This window comes from Sapajus apella, unplaced genomic scaffold, assembly GCF_009761245.1.
Source record: "Sapajus apella isolate SASKATOON/1434 unplaced genomic scaffold, GSC_monkey_1.0 scaffold124, whole genome shotgun sequence".
Classification (NCBI taxonomy): domain Eukaryota; kingdom Metazoa; phylum Chordata; class Mammalia; order Primates; family Cebidae; genus Sapajus; species Sapajus apella.
Window position 1 is genome coordinate 3634518 of NW_022437064.1, and position 21754 is coordinate 3656271.

The 21754-nt window shown below is 37.8% G+C and overlaps 1 long non-coding RNA gene across 1 annotated transcript; it reads right to left on the reverse strand.

The window, feature by feature from the left end:
• Positions 1-10785: 10785 nt before the first annotated feature.
• Positions 10786-16078, reverse strand: LOC116538950. The gene is made up of 3 exons (XR_004263858.1): positions 15656-16078; positions 14960-14963; positions 10786-10799 (listed from the first exon to the last, which is right to left on the reverse strand). It is a non-coding gene; the product is annotated as an uncharacterized LOC116538950 (long non-coding RNA).
• Positions 16079-21754: the final 5676 nt, after the last annotated feature.

Consider the following 21754-nt stretch of genomic DNA (forward strand, 5'->3'; position numbering starts at 1 on the left):
TCAAAGCAGCCAAAAATAACTGCACAGGGGGATTTATTCCTAGTAAGCAAGGCTTGTTTAACATATGGAAATCAATCAATATGATACATCACATTAACAGACTGAAAGAAAAAAATCATATGATCTTATCAATTGATGCAGATACAGTATTTGACAAAGTTCAAGATTTTTCTTCGTTAAAAACTCTTAAATTTAGATATAGAAAGAAAGTTTCTCAACTTAATAAAGGTCATCTATAAAAACTCCCAGCTAACATCCTAATCAATGGGGAAAACTATTTTCCTCTAACATCTGGTACAAGGCAAGGATGACCACTCTTATCATTTCTGTTCAACATAGTACTAAAAATACTATCAAGAACAATTAAACAACAAGAAGAAATAAAGGGTATCCAATTTGGAAATGAAGAAGTAAAATTATCTTTATTTTTAGATGACATGATCTTATATGTAGAAAACCCCAAAGGCCCCACCAGAAAACTGTTGAATACAATAAATGACTTTAGCGAAGGTGCAAGATATAAAATCAACATACAAAATTTGTGACATTTTAGACACAAATAATGACCTAACTGCAAAATTTTTTAAAATCCCATTTACAGTAGCATCAAACAATAAAATGAAATAAAATATTTAAAAATAAATTTAACCAAGGAGCTGAAAGACCTCTGCAAGGCAAACTACAAAACAGTTTAAGAAATTGAATAGAATACAAACAACTGTAAAATGTTCACAAATCAACAGAATTTACATTGTTCAAATGACCATACTACTCAAAGAAGTCTACAGATTCAATGCAATCCCTCCAAAATACCAATGACATTCTTCACAAAAATAGAAAAAAAATTCTAAAATTTGTATAGAACCACAAAAACCTCAATAGCCAAAGCAATCCTGAGCAAAAGGAAGAAAGCTACAGGTGTCACATGACCTGACCTCAAAATATACTGCAAAGCCATAGCAATCCAAACAGCATGATACAGGCACAAAAACAGACACACGGACCAATGGAACAGAATATATAGCCCAGAAATAAACAAATCCAAACAGGTACGGTCTATTAATTTTCAACAAGGGCACCAAGAAAACACAGTGAGGAAAGGATAGTTTCTTCAACAAATGGTGCTGAAAAACTAGATTTAGTTCCAAAAATAAGTAAATGAGACTGTATCAAACTGAAAGGCTTCCACATAGCAAAGAACCAACAAAATGAAAATACAACTTACAGATTGAAAAATAAAAATATTTGTAAACCATATATCAGGTATATTGTTAATATTCAAAGTTTATAAATAGCTCGTACAAACATATATAACCTGATTTAAAAATGGGCAAAGGTCATAACATAGCTATTTCTACAAAATGCACATAAAAAATAGCCAACAGGTACGTTAAAAGATACTCAACATCCCTAATCATTAGAAAAATACAAATCAAACCTCGGCATGGTGGCTCACCTTTATAATCTCAGTACTTTGGGAGGCCGAGGCAGGGGATCATTTGAGATCAGGGGTCTGAGACTAGCCTTGCCAACATGGTAAAACCCTGTCTCTACTAAAAACACACAAGAAATAGCTGGGCATGGTGACATCTACCTGTAATCCCAGCTACTTGGGAGGCTGAGTCAGAAGAATCACTTGAACCCAGGAGATGGAGGTTGCAGTGACCCAAGATCTCACCACTGCACTCCAGCCTGGGTGACAGAGTAAGACTCTGTCTCAAAAACAACAACAACAACAACAACAAATCAAAATTACTGTGAAATACATCTTTACACATCTTAGTGTGATATTGTGCTGGCCTAGAGCCAGAACCGGAGCAAGACTATTTTATAAAATGCAAAACTGTTTTTAGATAAGTTGAAATGGCTGCCCCATTCTCCTTACAATAACTACTGTCCTTAGCCTCTGTAAATAGAACTGCCAGTTTGTTCCTTAAAACTATGTAAAGCTGCTTACCTTTTCTTATCAGTAACTGCTAAAATCTGTGACTTCTATCACCACCCAGACGATGTGTAAACAAATGTATATCCTAACTTCTGTAAACCACTGAGGTAACAAACAGAATGACAAAAGTCCCCTAGACCTTGGAATGTCCGGAGACCCCCGCCCTTGTCTCCACCCAGGAGGTGAATCACAGAATCCCCTAGCCCTTGGAATGTCCGGAGACCCCCGCCCTTGTCTCCACCCAGGAGGTGAATCACAGAATCCCCTAGCCCTTGAAATGTCCGAAACCTTATCATCCCCATCCCCGCCCCTCACCCCCACTCCCAAGGTGGTTTTTCGGGTATAAAAAATCATGGCACCCTCCTTTTGGCACCACAGGTTGAAGAGACGTGAGTCCTCTGTGGTCGCCGGCATAATAAATGACCCTGCAATCTGGCATACTTTTGTCTTGTGGTAACTTTCTACGCTCCAGTCAAATACAACATTAGGATAGCTATTATCAAAAAGAGAAGCAACAAAATGTGTCGGTGATAGTGTGGAGAAAAGGGGACCCTTGTACACAGTTGATGGGAATGTAGATTGGCACAGCCATTATGGAAAACAATATGGAAGTTCCTAAAAAAATTAAAAATAAAGCTATCATATAACCCGACCATCTTCTCTTGGCTTGCTGGCTCACTGTATATTTCTCAAGTCCGCCTCTACTCTCACGTGGTCTTCTCTATCTCTATGTGTTACCTCCTTTCTGTGTCCGAAAAGGATACAGGGTGTTGGATTTAGGGCTTACCCAGATAATATAGAATGATCAAGAGATCCTTAACCTAATTAACATCTGTAAAAACCATTTTCCCAAATGAAGTCACATTCATAGGTCCCAGAGAATTAGGATACAAACATCTTTTGGGGGGCCACCGTTCAACCCAGTACAAGGTGACTGTAGGATCATGGGTCTTTTAAACAAAGTAATGCCGCAGGGGAATTGACACCCAAAAAGACTTGAGCAAGTTCCCCAGGGTTGCACAGAAGCCAGTGGTAGAACTGGTCCCATGCTTAGAAGAAATGGGAGAAATGCTGCATCATCAGCCTGAGAATGCTGACAGATTGTCAGAATTCACACTAATATGAATGAGCTCTTTGTTTCTCATTCTTCTGCTTCCTCACCTGAATAAAAAGGACAGACAGAGGAAATGTTTCCTGAGCTCCTTTAGGGAATCTTAGGATGAATGACATTACTTTGGATTAACAAAGTAATGCAAAGTATTATGCATTTACTTTTTCCAGTCAGTGGGTCTAATTACTATCAACTATTATCAAGCAATATCGTAGGTTTATTTCTGTTAGAACTCAAAATGGAGCACTTCTGGTTACATAGTTCTTCTGGTTCTGAGAAGAGGCATGTCATTCACTGAGACAAGTGCTGTAATTTGAGTGTTGATAAAAGAAGTTTAAAGAGCATTCTCTGCCATTCGCATATCCATAATAGATATTTCACAGATATTGAGTAGTTCAAATGATAGTTTGTTCATGATTTTTTTTAAAAAAAATCTTTTAAGGAAAAATTACTATAGGTTGTGACAAGAGAAAAAAGGCATGCCTACTTTTACAAATAGCTGATTATGTACTATCTAAACTTGTCAAAAGAGTATATCTATATCAGGGGGGCTTTCTGGAGTGGGAAGAGAAGTTCAAGACCCTTTTCAAACCGCTGTTGCTCATTAACAAGCGATAGTTTTAACCTAATTCTACCTATATATCATCTTCTAAAATCTTTATTCCAGTCACAGGTTTTAAGTGCTATATTTACCACTAGGTGGTGGTAACACACCAGGCACAGACATCACGGTGTCCAGTCAGGTAGGGAAGAGAGGAGCTGGAACACAAGATTGGAGGCAGGAAAGGCTGTGGCCATTTACCTCCCTAAACTAAAAACCCTTAGAAGGCAAAAATAAAGGCTTCTGCATAGCCCTTTCAATAAGGCATTATTGAAAAGTTAGAACATTCTGCAGTATGTTACGTCCATTGATGGAATTAATATTCTGCATCCTACCTCAATAATCTTCCGTTTTCTCTTTACTATAGTTGAGCTATAAATACTTATAATACTACATCCCAAGATAAGCAGAGTGAACAATTACAATAATTCCTACAAAAATGCCTTATAAACTCACAAGTACTAGAGAAATACGGATTATTCTTGACCCTCAATTTATTATTTTTTTAAGACAGTCTCGCTGTGTTGCCAGGCTGCAGTGTAGTGGCACAATCTCAGCTCACTGCAACCTCTGCCTCCAGCCTCCGCTTCCCGAGTAGCTGGGACTACAGGTGCGTACCACCACACCTGGCTAATTTTTGTATTTTTAGTAGAGACAGGATTTCACTAGGCTGGTCTCGAACTCCTGACCTTATGATTCACCCGCCTTGGCCTCCCAAAGTGCTGAAATGACAAGTTTGAATCACCGCGCCCGTCCAACCCTTAAATTTTTATTCCAGGGTAAGAATATTTAGAAGAGTGCTTCTCAATCTTGGGAATACCAAAGGATCACTGGGGACTTTTTGCAGAAGGTTTTCCAGATATTTAGGTGGAATTTATCCTCTTTGATACTTCAATAAATATTTACTGAGTGAATGAGTGAATAAATAAATAAATCCACAAGACAAATGTGGAGTTGGTGAAATGAAAGGCACTGACTTAGACTCTTCTGGCTGGACAGTAGGCTGTGGGAAAGGAGAGCAAGGAAAGAAGGGGAGGCACAGGAATCTCCAGTCAGTGATAGGCGCTGTCCTTCCAGAAAAGTTGCAGTTTAGGCAGTTGCAGTAACCCTGAAGAACCTGGACACTAACAGATCATGTGCAGAAGTCAGCAATTTGAGAGTTTCCCTCCGAGAATACTGAGTTTATTAATATCTGGTACCAGGCCTTCATCCCAAGTTGAAGAGGCTTCCCCTACCTCTAACCTGTGGCTAATAACCCTGCCTCAAGGATAAATATTATCCTCCTAACCCTAGGATTTTCTAAGTATTTGCTTTCTTTGAAGATATCGTGGTCCCTCTCTGGCCATGGACTAGAGGAAACCTGCAGCGAATAGCCAAGGACCACCTCTGCCCAGGACGGTATCAATGCCCCTTGTGATTAAGAGTTTTGGCTCAACCCATACATTAGAAGCACCCTAGGAGCTTTGGGAAATTGTGTAGGCTCTGAGGTCGAACCAACAGTTTGTATCTTAAAAGCGTTCCGTGGTGATTGATAAAGAGCCAGGATTGAGAAACATAACTAGAACCAGGTCTCAAAGACTTGCTCCAGGGCCAGAGGGCACTGACCACGCCACCATGCCTCATCCTGTTCCCTGTCCTGTTGGTTTTACACAATACTAGTTTTCAGTAGCTTGACCATTACCTGAAATGTTACAGTTATTAAAGGCAAATTTGACAACCCAGCTGCTCACTTACGGTCAGCTGAGGGGACATCCTTTGCTTTTTCCTAGCATAATAATATTAACAGCTAACATTGATTGAATTATCACAATGTTCTAGACTTCATTAAGCAATTTATATGCATTTATTCCATTTAACCCCCACAACCATCCTACGAGGCAGGAACTTTTATTACCCGTATTATACAGACAAGAAAATTAAGGCTTATAAAGAAGCTGTGGGTGGACCACTTAGTTTGGAAGTGGCAGGGTCATGACCAGAACCAACTTGTGTTTGAAACCAAAGCTTCTGTTCCTCCGGAGCACATATTTCTATTATGTATGAAGGCAAGCTTCATGAAAGAATCTGACTGATAATATCTATAGGTTATTGAAACAAAATCTAATGTAGTTTGGAAACAATAATAGTAGAAAGTATAACAATCATTGTGTCATTTCTGGATTTAGTAGGAGATAGATGGTATCTTCAAGCTGAGTTATTGCAAAGGGTTTAATAGATTATTTATAAACCTATGGACAGTACTTTTTAAAAGCAACCAGAAAGGGTCTAGTGCTGTGGAGCTGGTATGTGTGGGAGGAGGGGAGAAAGCACTTGCTGGAAGCTGGAGAGAGGCAGAGCTCTATGAAGAGGGCCTCAGGACAGGGATTCATTGGGTAGAGGGAGCCAGCCAAGAGGCATCTGAGGAATAAATACCCCAACCTGACTCTACGTCATTCTTTTCCTGCACTCTGTTCCCCAGAGTGCCTCTGAGTGACTCCTTACTTGGCCAAAATGCAGCCAAGGGGCAAGAGAGCCCCTGACTAGTCCACCTGAGTCAGTTAGCCCACCTGGTTACAGAGCAGGATGGATGGGGAAGCTGGGAAAGAAAGTTGGCATATCCAGAAGACTTATGTTGACTTAAAATGTATCTTTAGAGCCAGGCACGGTGGCTCACACCTATAATCCCAGCACTTTGCAAGGCCGAGGCAGATGGATCTCTATCCTGGCTAACCTAGTGAAACCCCGTCTCTACTAAAAAATACAAAAATTAGCCAGGCGTGGTGGCATGTGACTGTAATCCCAGCTACTTGGGAGACTGAGGCAGGAGAATCACTTGAACCCAGGAGATGGAGGTTGCAGTGAGTCAAGATCATGCCACCGCACTCCAGCCTAGTCAACAGAATGTGACTCTGTCTCAAAACAAAAGTATATATATACTATGTATATGCAGATATATCTATCAGAATATACATATCAATTATATGAGAATATATATTATATTGTATTATATTATATATATAATCTTGAAGCACTTTAGTTGAAAATGAAAGGTATTACCCTCTAAAATAATGATTAGCAATCACAAATAAAACTATCCTAGTAAGTACCTATTAACAGTGTGCACTTTAACTACATTATGTTATTCTACATTTATAATACCTCTTCAAGACATGCCTTATTTACTGGGTATCTGAAAAATGTAGTAGCTTTTTCAAGGTATATAGTTAGTACCTGACCAAGCTTAGATTCTAACTCCAAAGCCTGTTTTTTTTTAACTATAAAAACACTGAAAATGAGCCAAACTAAAAATGACTAAGCAAATGATTTTATCTAGGAAGACCTAAAAGAGTAAGAAGAAAAAATATAGTTAATATTTTTAGATAACTCATTTTTATAACATGATAATTCAAAGCATAAAAAATATTGATATTGCTCAGTCTTCTCTCATTTTTCTCTTTAAAAGGAACTGCTCCAATGTAATCGTGCACTCAAAAGAAGTTAATAATTTGCCTGTCTTGCTAAATCAGTTTAGACTTACCTAATTTGTTTTGTTGACTTTCACTTCTCCACTGGAGTGGGTAGAAAGAGCTACGTTTACACAGGGCTGTCTTTTAGCATAAACTGAGGTGGGGTTCCTGAAGCTGGGCTCCCCAAAGGAACAGACAGAATAGGCAGGATATAGTGCAACCATGGCATGACTGCCCCAGACTGACTTGATACCTTTCTCAAAGTTCCAATAATAGAAGCAACCTTTAGCTGGCACAATTCCTAGTATAGTATCATTTTAATCCATAAGCCCAACTTAGTTTGTTAGATGGGTTGGTGAACTCTCTCCTCACGTGGAGCAAAACAAGAACAGAAGGAAGGATATAAGTTGGGGGAGAGGATGTAGGAAAGACCTGGATTTCAAAACATTTCAAAGAGGGAACTCTACTCTTGGGACTCTGCATTGTATGAGGCAATCTAGAGGGGAAACAAGGCAAAAATGAAACAGGAGATTCATGACTAAATGTGCATAATTATATCTGACTGCTTATTGTCTTTCTAAACTTTTCATAGGACGATGCCTTATGTTTTCTACTATTCTGTAAATATGTCTTTTATGTTGCACATAGTACAATGTTGATCCACTGTTAGCATATTTGATAACTAACTTAATGAGTGGAATGAAGGATACTTAAGAATCTTTTCAGACTAGGGCAGAGATAGGGAGGTGTTAAGGGAGTCTGAGACAGGAATCAGATTTCATCTCACAGCATCCCTTAGGAATGATTCTCATTCAGACAACTCCAATTTCCTGGTTTTCTTCTTTTGGTTAAAATGTGTATACCTCTTCTCTCAGAGCCTGTTTGCTGGAAAGAGCTCATCTTCCTTGGCTGCTGTCCTTTACCCCAAGGCTGTCCTCTCCTCCTGTGCTCCTTGGCCATGCCAAGAGTCACCAGGCCTCTGCTCCTTTGTTTTTCCAGCTCTAGGGGGAAGCTACCTTTTGTGAGAAGTAATAATAGAAACAAATAAGAAAAGGTAAAATTGTTTAGTTTATTCATTATTTCTTCTTCTGATTACTTACTGGATTAGAAAAAGAAGTAGAATGCATATTTTATTTCTAAGAAAAGGTTTCTGCGCTTAAATATCCTAAGAATTTGAGTCTGTACAGGATTTGGAGTCCAGATTTGTGACTACTATAGAGGAGAAGGTTAAATACATAGTTTTCAACATTGCTTTAGCCATAAAACTCTTGCCATTCTTCCCTTATGCTGTCCCTAAGGAGAATCAATAAAAAACATTTGAAATTTGTTTCAATGTTTGGGAAAAGCAGAACTCCAGGCAGTGCCAGTTAGTGGAATGCTAAGTTAGTTGGCTATCAGGCTGAGGAGATATGGAATCATCAGCTGTTAGAATTAAATCAGTATTACGGTACACATTGGTAGAGGATAATCCATTAATGGTTAGAAACATCAGTCTGGATGAAGTCTATATTCAGATTCCACTGCTGCTCAGCTGTGTGAAATTGGATTAGTTACTTAACTTAGCAACACTTCAGTTTACTTATCTGTGATATGGGGATACTAAATCAACCACTTTAGCAGCTGACCATAACAAGTTACTAACACCATCGAGATCTCAGTTTAAACTTTTGTGAAAAGGGAATGTTTTAATACCATACAGGGATTATGTAGAAATGTGATGCGAATACCCAAAGTGCATAGGTAGTTTTGTGCACTTCGGGCCTTGCACAAAATGGCAGCTTTCCTGTGTCTTCATAAAAATAGTTCTTACTCTCTTTTATTGTTTTATACAAAATTCCTAAAGCAAACAAGGAAGAGAAATACTCTAAAATAAAAAAGTGTGTGTGTGTGTGTGTGTGTGTGTGTGTGTGTGTGTGTGTGTGTGTTTAAAAAAATCTAAAATAGCAAGAAGTCATGATTGCTGGCTTTGGCAAGCAAATTTGGGGTCTGGAGTCTAATAGACATTAGTTGGAATTCCCATCCGAAAGTCACCAACTTCAAAGACCGAAGGTACATAAATCCATGAAGATGGAAAGAAACCAGCACAAAAAGGCCAAAATCACCAAAAACCAGAATGCCTCTCCTCCTCCAAGGGATGACAACTCCTCTCCAGCAAAGGAACAAAACTGGATGAAGAGTGAGTGTGATGAATTGACAGAAGCAGACTTCAGAAGGTGGGTAATGACAAACTTCTCTGAGCTAAAGAAGCATGTTCTAACTCAGTGCAAGAAAGCTAATCACCTTGAAAAAAGGTTAGACAAAATACTAACTAGAATAAACAGCATAGAGAAGAACATAAATAACTTGATGGAACTGAAAAACACAGCACAAGAACTTCATGGAGCATACACAAGTTTCAATAGCCAAAATGGTCAACCAGAATGATCAATGATATCAGAGATTGAAGATCAACTCAATGAAATAAAATAAGAAAGCAAGATTAGAGAAAAGAGAGTGAAAACAAATGAACAAAGCCTCCAAAAAATGTGGAATTATGTAAAAATACCTAATCTACATTTGATCAGTGTACCTGAATGTGACTGGGAGAATGAAATCAAGTTGGAAAACACTCTTCAGGGTATCATCCAGGAGAAATTTCCCAACCTAGCAGAGCAGACCAACATTCAAATTGAGGAAATACAGAGAACACCACAAAGATATTCCTCAAGAAGAGCAACCCCAAAGCATATAATCATCAGATTCACCAGGGCTGAAATGAAGGAAAAAATGCTAAGGACAGCCAGAGAGAAAGGTCGGGTTACCCGCAAATGGAAGCCCACCAGTCTCACAGAAGCTCTCTTGGCAGAAACCCTGCAAGCCAGAAGAGAGTGGGGGCTGATACTCAACATCCTCAAAGAAAAGAACTTTCAACCTAGAATGTCATATCCAGCCAAACTAAGATTCATAAGCGAAGAAGAAATAAAATCCTTTATGGAAAAGCAATTGCTGAGAGATTTTGTTACCACCAGGCCTGACTTACAAGAGCTCCTAAAAGAAGCGCTAAACATGGAAAGGAACAACCAATACCAGCCACTCCAAAAATGTACCAAATGGTAAAGGGTATCGACACAATGAAGAAACTGCATCAACTAATGGGCAAAACAACCATCTAGTAACAAAATGGCAGGATCAAATTCACACATAAAAATATTAACCTTAAATTTAAATGGACTAAATGCCTCAATCAAAAGACACAGACTGACAAACTGGATAAAGAGTCAAGACCTATTGGTGTGCTGTATTTGGGAGACCCATCTCACATGCAAAGACACATATAAATCCAAAATAAAGGGATGGAGGAAGACTTACCAAGCAAATGGAGAGAAAAAAAAATAAAAAAGCAGGGGTTGCAATCCTAGTCTCTGATATAACAGACTTCAAACCAACAAACATCAAAAAAAACAAAGAAGGGCATTACATAATGGTAAAGGGATCAATGCAACAAGAAGAGCCAACTATCCTAAATATATATACGGGAGCACCTAGATACATAAAGCAAGTTCTTAATGACCTACAAAGAGACTTAGACTCTCACATAATAATAGTGGGAGACGTTAACAACCCACTGTCAATATTAGACAGATCAATGAGACAGAAAATTAACAAGGATATCCAAGACTTGAACTCAGAGCTGGACAAAGTGGACCTAATAGACATCTACAGAACTCTCCACCCTAAATCCACAGAATATACATTCTTCTCAGCATGACATTGCAGTTACTCTAAAATTGACCACATAATTGGAAGCAAATCATTCCTCAGCAAATGCAAAAAAAAAAAAAAAACAAATCATAACAATCAATCTCTCAGGCCACAGTGCAATAAAATTAGAACTCAGAATTAAGAAACTCACTCAAAACTGCACAACTACATGGAAACTGAACAACCTGCTCCTGAATGACTACTGGATAAATAATGAAATGAAGGCAGAAATAAAGATGTTCTTTGAAAGCAATGAGAACAAAGACACAATGTACCAGAATCTCTGAGACAAATTTAAAGCAGTGTCTAGAGGGAAATTTATAACACTAAATGCCCACATGATAAACAAGGAAAGATATAAAATTGACACCCTATTGTCACACTTAAAAGAACTAGAGGAGCTGGGTCAAACAAATTTGAAAGCTAGCCGAAGACAAGAAATAACTAAGATCAGAGCAGAACTGAAGGAGATAGAGACACAAAAAACCCTTCAAAAAATCAATGAGTCCAGGAGCTGGTTTTTTTAAAAGATCAACAAAATAGATAGACCACTAGCCAGACTAATAGAAAAGAGAGAAGAATCAAATAGATGCAATAAAAAATGATAAAGGCATCCCCTTTATCATTTGGTATCACCACCGAATCCACAGAAATACAAACTACCATCAAAGATTATACAAACACTTCTATGCACATCAACCAGTAAATCTAGAAGAAATGGATAAATTCTTGGACACTTACACCCTCCTAAGACTAAACCAGGAAGAAGTTGAATCCCTGAATAGACCAATAAAAAGATCTGAAGTTGAGGCAGCAATTAATAGCCTACTAACCAAAAAAAAAGTCCAGGACCAGACAGGTTCACAGCTACATTCTACTAGATGAACAAAAAGGAGCTGGTACCATTCCTTCTGAAACTATTCCAAACAATACACAAAGAGGGAATTCTCCCTAACTCATTTTATGAGACCAACATCATCCTGATACCAAAACCTGGCAGAGACACAACTAAAAAAAGAAAATTTTGAGCCAATATCCATGATGAATATTGTGAAAATTGTCAATACAATACTGGCAAAGTGAATCCAACAGCACATTAAAAAGCTTATGCATCACTATCAAGTCGGCTTCATCCCGGGGACGCAACGCTGGTTCAACATATGCAAGTCTATAAACGTAATCCACCACATAAACAGAACCAAAGACAAAAACCACATGATTATCTCAATGGATGCAAAGAAGGCCTTCACAAAATTCAACACCCCTTTATGCTAAAAACTCTCAAGACACTAGATTTCAAAATAATGAAAGCTATTTATGACAAACCCACAGCCAATATCATACTGAATGGGCAAAAACTGGTAGCATTCCCCTTGAAAACTGGCACTAGACAAGGGTGCCCTCTCTTACCACTCCTATTCAACAAAGTATTGGAAGTTCTAGCCAGATCAATCAGGCAAGAAAAAGAAATAAATGGTATTCAAATAGGAAAAGAGGAAGTCAAATTGTCTCTATTTGCAGATGACATCATTGTATATTTAGAAGATCCCATCATCTCAGCCCAAAATCTCCATAAGATGATAAGCAACTTCAGCAAAGTCTCAGGATACAAAATCAATGTGCAAAAATCGCAAGCATTCATATACACCAATAACAGACAAACAGAGAACCAAATCAGGAGGAACTCCCATTCACAATTGCTACAAAGAGAATAAAATACCTAGGAATACAACAAACAAGAAACATGAAGACATCTTCAAGGAAAACTACGAACCACTGATCAAGGAGTAAAGGGGACACAAACAGATGGAAAAACATTCCATGCTCATGGTTAGGAAGAATCAATATTGTGAAAATGGCCATACTGCCCAAAGTAATTTATTGATTCATTGCTATCCCCATCAAGCTACCAACTACCTTCTTCACACAAATAGAAAAACCACCTTGAACTTCATATGGAACCAAAAAAGAGCCCACATAGCCAAGACAATCCTAAGCAAAAAGAACAACACTGAAGGCATCACAGTACCTGACTTCCAACTATACTACAAGGCTACAGTAATCAAAACAGCATGGCACTGGTACCAAAACAGATATAGACCAATGGAACAGAACAGAGGCCTCGGAAGTAATGCCACACATCTACAACCATCTGATCTTTGACAAACCTCACAAAAACAAGCCATGGGGAAAGGATTCCCTGTTTAATAAAAGGTGTTGAGAAAACTGGCTAGACATGTGCAAAAGCAGAAACTGGACCCCTCCCTTATACCTTAGGCAAAAATTAACTCCAGATGGATTAAAGATTTAAACATAAGACCTAGCACCATAAAAACTCTAGAAGATAACCTAGGAAATACCATTCAGGATATAGGCATAGGTAAAGACTTCATGACTAAAACACTAAAGGCAATGGCAACAAAAGCCAAAATAGACAAATTAAACTTAAGAGCTTCTGCACAGCCAAAGAAACATTCATTAGAGTGAACCAGCCACCAACTGAATGGGAAAAAGATTTTGCGATCTACCCATCTGACAAAGGGCTAATATCCAGAAGCTACAAAGAAGTTAAACAAATTTACAAGAAAAACAAACCCCATGAAAAAGTGGGCAAAGGATATGAACAGACACTTCTTAAAAGAAGACATTTATGCAGCCAACAAACATATGAAAAAATGCTCATCATCACTGGTCCTTAGAGAAATGCAAATCAAAACCATATTGAGATACCATCTCATGCCAGTTAGAATGGCAGTCATTTAAAAATCTGGAGACAACAGATGCTGAAGAGGATGTGGAGAAATAGGAACACTTTTACACTGTTGGTGAGAGTGTAAATTAGTTCAACCATTGTGGAAGACAGTGTGGTGATTCCTCAAGGACCTAGAAATAGAAATTCCATTTGACCCAGCAATCTCATCACTGGGTATATACCCAAAGGATTATAAATCATTCTGTTTTAAAGACACATGCACATGTATGTTCATTGCAGCACTGTTTACAATAGCAAAGACTTGGAACCAACCCAGATGCCCATCAATGATAGAGTGGATAAAGAAAATGTGGCACATATACACCATGGAATACTATGCAGCCATAACAAAGGAAGAGCTCTTGCCCTTTGCAGGGACATGGGTGAAGCTGGAAACCATCGTTCTCAGCAAACTGACACAAAACAGAAAACCAAACACCTGATGTTCTTACTCATAAGTGGGATTTTAAGAATGAGAACACATGGACACAGGGAGGGGAACATCACACACTGGGGCCTCTTGGGGGGTGGTGGGGCTAGAGGAGGGATAGCATGGCTAGAGGGGTGGGGAGATTGGGAAGGGATAGCATTAGGAGAAATACCTAGTGTAGGTGACAGGGAGATGGATGCAGCAAACCACCATGGCATGTGTATATCTATGTAACAGTCCTGAACAATCTGTGCATGTACCCCAGAACTTAAAGTATAATAATATTTTTTAAAAAGAGGCTGATGGGTCTAAAAGAGCCAAATAACACAATATAAGAATTTCACAATGCAATCACAAGTATTAGCAGCAGAACATATCAAGCTTAGGAAAGAATCTCACATCAAAATAAAGAAAAAAGAATAAAAAGGAATGAACAAAATCTCTCAGAAATCTGGGATTATGTAGAGGCTGAATTCACTAATCACTAATATCACTGAAAGGGAGGGGAAGAAAGCAAACAACTTGGAAAACGTATTTCAGGGCATTATCCCTGAAAGCCCCCCCAACCTTGCTAGAGAAGCCAAGAGTCAAATTCAAGAAATAAAGAGAAGCACAACATTCTACACAGGAAGATTATCCCCAAGACACATAATCATCAGATTTCCCAAGGTCAAAATAAAAGAAAGAATGTTACACATGTTGAGAGAAAGGGCAGCTCACCTACAAAGGAGACACGATCAGGCTGACAGCAGACCTCTCAACTGAGACCCTACAAGCCAGAAGAGATTGGAGGCTTAGATTCAACATTCTTAAGGGAAAAAAAAAATCTTCAACTAAGAATTTTATATCCAAACAAACTAAGCTTCCTAAGTGAAGGAGGAATAAGATCCTTTGCAAATAAGCAAATGTTGAAGGATCTTGTTACTACCAGACCTGCCTTACAAGAGATCTTGAAAGGTGCACTAAATATGGAAAGGAAAAAGTCTGCTATCAGCTAATACAAAAACATACTTAAACACACAGACCAGCGTCACTATAAAGCAACCACACAAACAAGCCAACATAATAACCAGTTAATGACACAATGACATGATCTAGTCCACACATATCAATACTAACCTTGAATGTGAATGGGCTAAATGCCCTACTTACAAGGCACAGAGTGGCAAGTTGGATAAAAAAGCAAGACCTAATGATATGCTGTCTTCAAGAGACCCATCTCACACAAAATGACACCCATAGCCTCAAAATAAAGGAATGGCAAAAAACCTACCAAGCAAATGGAAAACAGAAAAAAAGCAGTACTTGCAATCCTAATTTCAGATAAAAGAAACTTCAAACCAACGAAGATCAAAAAAGACAAGGAAGGGCATTGCATAATGGTAAAGGTTTCAATTCAACAAGAAGAGTTTTACTATTCTAAATAGATATACGCCCAACACAGGAGCACTCAGATTCAGGAAGCAAGTTCTTAGAGACCTATAACAAGACACAGACTCTCACACAATAGTAGTGGGAGATTTCAACACTCCTCTGATAATATTAGACAGATCTTTGAGGCAGAAAATTAACAAAGATATTCAGGACCTGAACTAAACATTGAACCAAATGGATCCGATAAAACTCTACAGAACTCTCCACCCCAAAACAACAGAATATACATTCTTCTCTTTACTACATGGCACATACCCTAAAATCTACCACATAGTTGGACATAAAACAATCCTCAGCAAATGCAAATAAAAATCTAAATCATACCAAACACACTCTCAGACCACAGTGCGATGAAAACAGAAGTCAAGACTAAGAAAATCATTCAAAACTGTTTAATTACATGGAAATTAAACAAATGCTCCTGAATTACTTTTTGGTAAATAATAAAATTTAGGCAGAGATCAATAAGTTTTTGAAACTATTGAGAATAAAGATACCATGTTCCAGAATCTCTGGGACATAGCTAAGGCAATGTAAAAGGGAAATTCATTACACTAAATGCCCACATTTTAAAAAGTCAGAAAGATCTCAAGTTAACAACCTAACATCACAACTGAAAAAAAAATTAGAGAAACAAAAACAAATCAACCCCAAAAACTAGCAGAAGACAAGAAATAAACAAAATAAAACCTGAACTGAAGGATATTGAGGCATGAAAAACCACTCAAAAGATTAATGAATCTAAGAGTTTGTTTTTTGAAAAAAGTAATAAAATAGGCCACTAGCTTGGCTAATAAAGCAGAAAAGAGAAAAGATCCAAATAAACATAATTTGAAATGATGAATGGAATGTTACCACTGACCCCACAGGAATAAAAATAACCATCAGAATCTGCTAAGAACACCTCCATACACACAAACTAGAAAACCTAGAAGAGATGGATAAATTCCTGGACACAAACACCCTCCCAAGACTGAACCCAGAAGAAACTGATTTCCTGAACAGAATAACAAAAAGTTGTACAATTGAATCGATAATAAATATCTGAACAACCAAAATCAACCCCAGGACCTGATGGATTCACAGCCAAATTCTACCAGATACACAAAGAAGAACTGTTACCATTCCTACAAAAGCTATTCCAAAAAATTGAGGAGAAGGGACTGCTCCCCAACTCATTCTATGAGGCCAGCATTATCCTGATACCAAAAAACTGTCATAGATACACACAAACACACACAAAAAAACTTCAGGCCAATATCTTTCATTAAATCAAGATGGATTAAATATTTTAACGTAAAACTCAAAACTATAAAAACTGGAAGACAACCTAGGCAATACCATCCTGGACATAGAAATGGGCAAATATTTTATGACAAAGACACCAAAAGCAATTGCAAATCCAAACTACCGTTAGATGCTATCTCACACTAGTCAGAATGGCTGCTATTAGAAAGTAAAAAAAAAAATAACAAATGCTGGTGAGCTTGTGGAGAAAAGGAAATGCTTATACACTGCTGGTGGGTGTATTCAACCATTGTGGAAGATAGTGTGGCAATTCCTCAAAAACCTAAAGACAGAATTACCATTTTACCCAGCAATCTCATTACTAGATATATACTGAAAGGAATATAAATTGTTCTATTATAAAGACACATGCACACACATGTTCATTGCAGCATTTTTCACAATAGTAAAGGTATGCAATCAACCTAAATGCCCATCATTTAGGTAACTGGATAAAGAAAATGTGGTACGTATACACCATAGGATACTATGCAGCCATGAAAAAGGAATGAGATTATGTCTTTTGCAGGAACATGGATGGAGGTAGGGCTATTTTCCTCAGCAAACTAATACAGGAACAGAAAACCACCTATTGCATTTATCATTTATAAGTGGGAGGTAAATGATGAGTATGAACACAAGGAAAAACAGACACTAGGGTCTTCTCAACGGTGAAGATCGGGAGGAGGGAGAAAAGCAGAAAAGATTAACTATTGAGTACTGGCTTAATTTCCAGGTGATGAAATAATCTGGATAACTAACCTCTGTGAAATAATGTAACAAACCTTCACATGTACTCGTGAACCTAAAATAAAAGTTTAAAAAAATAAGCAGAATTATATAACCGTTTTGAGATAATTATCTTTGGCTACAAAGATTAATAACAAAGATGATGCCAGTCTGAGTCTGGACAGGCCATTAGTTGCTGGGCAGATATCCTCACTGAAGTATTTTTTGTGTAAGGTTGTGATGACTTTTGTGCATTGTTGTGGTTTCTGTAGAGTCTTTTGCGGGAGTTTTTGTTATCTGGCATCTAAGTGTGAGAAGCCTCTAATCATAGTCCTCCCCAGATCTACATGACTCCATTTTGATTCCAACCACTTTCACATTTGTTTTTGATTAAGATTGTTCTCTGAAGTATCACAGATTAATCATCTTGTAGTTAGGTTTTGATTGTCCTTCAGTACACAAATGGACCTGCTGAGTTGCTGGTCTGTCCCACACTGGAGAGAGTGATTGGCAACAGAGAGTCAACGTCAAACTCCGTTTAGAAACATTTTAGCAGCAAGGGAAGTTTGAATGGATAGCTCTCCAGCCACTCCTCAGGTGGCTCTTCTCTTTTAAAGATAGGGTTATTTGGGAATGAAAGACTATTGAAACAAAAGATTGTTGAGAATCTATTATATTCTAAGCATATCGGAACAGAAACTATCTCAGAATCATTTAAGTGTCTGATCTCACCACCAATATCTCAGCACCTAGGCCCACAGTAGAAACTAATAAAAAATCTCATTGAATGAATAAAAGATTTATTGACTGATAAGTAAATGAATGGTCACTCACACTTGTGACATGTATAACTTCTGGGAGATCCTGTGACCTGAGTTTCCCAGGCTCCTATTTGATTTAGTTCTTTTCATTCTCATAGCCCAGACAAACCTTCTTGATGCCATTGTGATCCTTCACACTGGAGAACTAGTCAAGCAGTTAATCATAGCCGGTGATTTCTTCCAGCTGCAGAGGGAAATTTCACTCTCACTGTGACTCAGCTCTTTTCCACTGCTTATTTGATTTGCTGTTTGTTGAATAAATCTGGTTGAGTTTGACAAAAATGTCTCCCAGGAAGTGTTAAAATAAATAGGTCTTGGTAAGGTGTCTCCTAGACATTTAAAACAAAAACAGCAACAAAAAACTTCACAAAAATAATTGTTTGGTTAACGGGCTATCCTTTGATTAAAATTGAAAGCATTTGATTTAAAACTGGCTGGTAGAACTTTAATTTACTAAGTAGTTTGCATTTAGGTATCAGTATTGTCTTTCAAGTATAAGAAGGTGGTCATCTTTTTGCACTATGTTTAAAAGGATTTGTGAGTTAGTGTTGCCTGGTGTGCTCAGACTCTGAATGTATATGATGGGTTACTCTTGCAGTACTTGGGCAGCCCCATCTCTAAATATTTTGTTCCTTTCAATATGAGTATGTTTCCCTGCCTCTTCATGTCTGGCTGCCCACTTGGGATGTTACAGAACTACCCTCAGTTGCCCAGTGAGCCACTGATGATACAGAATGTGCACCTGCCCTTAGAGTGTCTTCCAGAATCCACTTGCTGATGTCCTGTGTTTGTCTGGATACATTTGGTGTTCCTGTACACACACTTTCTTCACTCCTCATTGTAGACTCTGCCTGGAGAGGAGAAATACTATAATATTCCTTTTGACTAAAGACCCCTTTAGTGTTCATTTCATAGGGCTAACATTACAAGGTACACAACATTGTAGCTTAAAACAACAGAAATTTCTTATTTCATAGTTTCTAAAGGCCAGAAGTCCAAAATCAAAGTGTCATCAGGATTGGATACTCCTAGAGTCTCTGAGGCAGAATCTGTTCCATGCCTTTCCCCTAGCTTCCGGTAGTTACCAGCAATCTTTGGCATCCTTTGGCTTGTAGATGTATCACTCCAATCTCTGCCTCTGTGGTCACATGCTGTTCTCCTCTGTGTGTCTTTTTGCATCTTCACCTAGCCTTCCTATAAGGACACTAATCGTTCAATTTAGAGCTCACCCTAATTCAATACGACCTCATCTTAACTACTTACATTACATCTGCAAGAATCCTATTTTCAAATAAGGCCACATTCTGAGGTTCTGGTGTACATGAATTTTGGAGGAACACAATTCAATCCAATATACCCCCTTTCCTCCCAGCTGGGTCTTACAAGAGCACAAGGCATCATTCAACCTTGAGATTTTGCCCACACCCTAAACCTGTATATATATGTGCGAGCTCATTCATCTAAAGAGAAAATAACTAGAAAGCTAGGTTTTTGTCATTTAAATACACATTTAAGAGTGGCAGCTCAGAGAAAATAATGTGCATGTAAATTATTCAAAGCTTACCTGGTGGTATCCTTCCTAATAAGGGTAGTTACCTCGCAGTGGGTAGGCTTATTACAGATCTTCAGTAATGATAATAAAAGCTAACACTTGTCAATCATAAACAGTTTTTCAGGGAATATTTCAAGCATTTCATAAATGGCATCTCATTGAATCTTTGTAACAAGTTTCTGAAAGAAGCACTAAATTGGTATTATCCTTCTTTTAAAGGTGAAGAAATTAAGGCTTGCAGAAATTAGGAAATTTATCAAAAGTAACAGTATTCTTAAATGGACGTCAGAGTCCAGAGATTAAACTTTCAAACACTTCAGTGTGGTCACCTTATAAAAAATACATTATCTTCTCCATTTGGCAGATGAGAAAAAATGTGGTACAAGAAATTAAGTCATTTGTCTGAAGTGTTAGAGCCAGTATATCTGAAATGAAAATCCTGATCTGTTTTCCCTTAAATCTAAATTCTTTTTATAGCACGTGATTGTAGGTTTGTTTCTACAGGGGCCCAGGTGATGACAGCATTGGAAGAAAGTGGGTAGCTGGCTCTTTGAGAATTCAGCAGATTAAAAAAAAAAGGAGGTTGAACCCTTGATAGCAACCTCTATGGTTTCCCCGACAGTTTGTTAAACCCACACTAGCCTGACTGTGCCTGAGTTTGAATTTGGGAGCCCTTTCTTTCCTTTTGACACTGGGATTCTGTGAGCAAGACACTGCCCTGTGTGCCATGGATGGGACACAGAAACTCCCATTTAGGGAGCTTCATGCTGTTAATACTGACTATACTGATACCTAAATGTAAGCTACTTAGTAAATGAAAGCTCTACGAGCCAGAACTTTTAAATACTTAAAATTGTAAGTATTTAAAAGTAATACTTACAATTTTAATCAAGGGATAGCCCGTTTCTTAATTAAATGATGATGGCTTAACTTAGAACTTGGTGTTAGGAGTCAGACCATTTACTAGCTTCCAGCTCATTTCCTTTCCTCTGTTTTTCCTTTTTTCTTCTTCTTATTTATCCCCTTTTTTCAACTACTTTATAAATATTTCCAAAATTCACCAGTAGGCTTCATGTCACCCAGGTAGCGTATCATTTCCCCTTTGAGATTATCTTGAGGTTTATTTTAAATTGTACCTGTCTCTTTCTCTAAAATGAACAATATCATCTGCTTTGTAAGAGTTTTATAATCAAATGAGATAAGTATTTAGTGATATGATAAATATTAGCTACAATCAATTGAAGGAACATTCAGTAAAAAAAAAAGATATAGAGCATACTTTAACTAAGGTAATATCTAGCAAATTACATAACATAATTTCAGATAAAAGGAGGCTACCTACTCTCCTTCTTACAAAATGGCAAAAATTTGGCCAGATCTCTGACTTTCAGGCAACTTTTGGTATAAAATATCCTGTTCTACTTTTTCCATAAAGCAATAAAATATTTCAGAAATTCTTCCATTTTAGTGTTCAAGTTACATTTCCAACACTAGGCCTCAAATATGGAAGTGACAACAACAGCATCAATGACAAAACCCTTTACCAAACTATGCACTGATTTTTAATTAATTTAATTCACCATAGTTTAGGTGAAGTTAAACCTTTTATTTTAAAATTAGAAGTTCTTCATTTTGAAGAAATCCAGGACAAACCATAGCTTCTTGTCAGTTTTGACCTCTCTTACACAATTATAGCTCTGACCTCAATTTAGCCACCAGCTTCCTCATAGTTATGTAATACCTGGTCTTGTCCTTAGTCAGCACTGTCATAAGACTCAATCTTGTCACAAAACTTCATTCCTAGGACTATGGAAAAAAAAAACACAAAACAAACCAATAGAAAAACAAGGCCATGGCCACAGTGTTATCTGACCATGATTCTTCAGCCATGTCCAGGGCTATTTC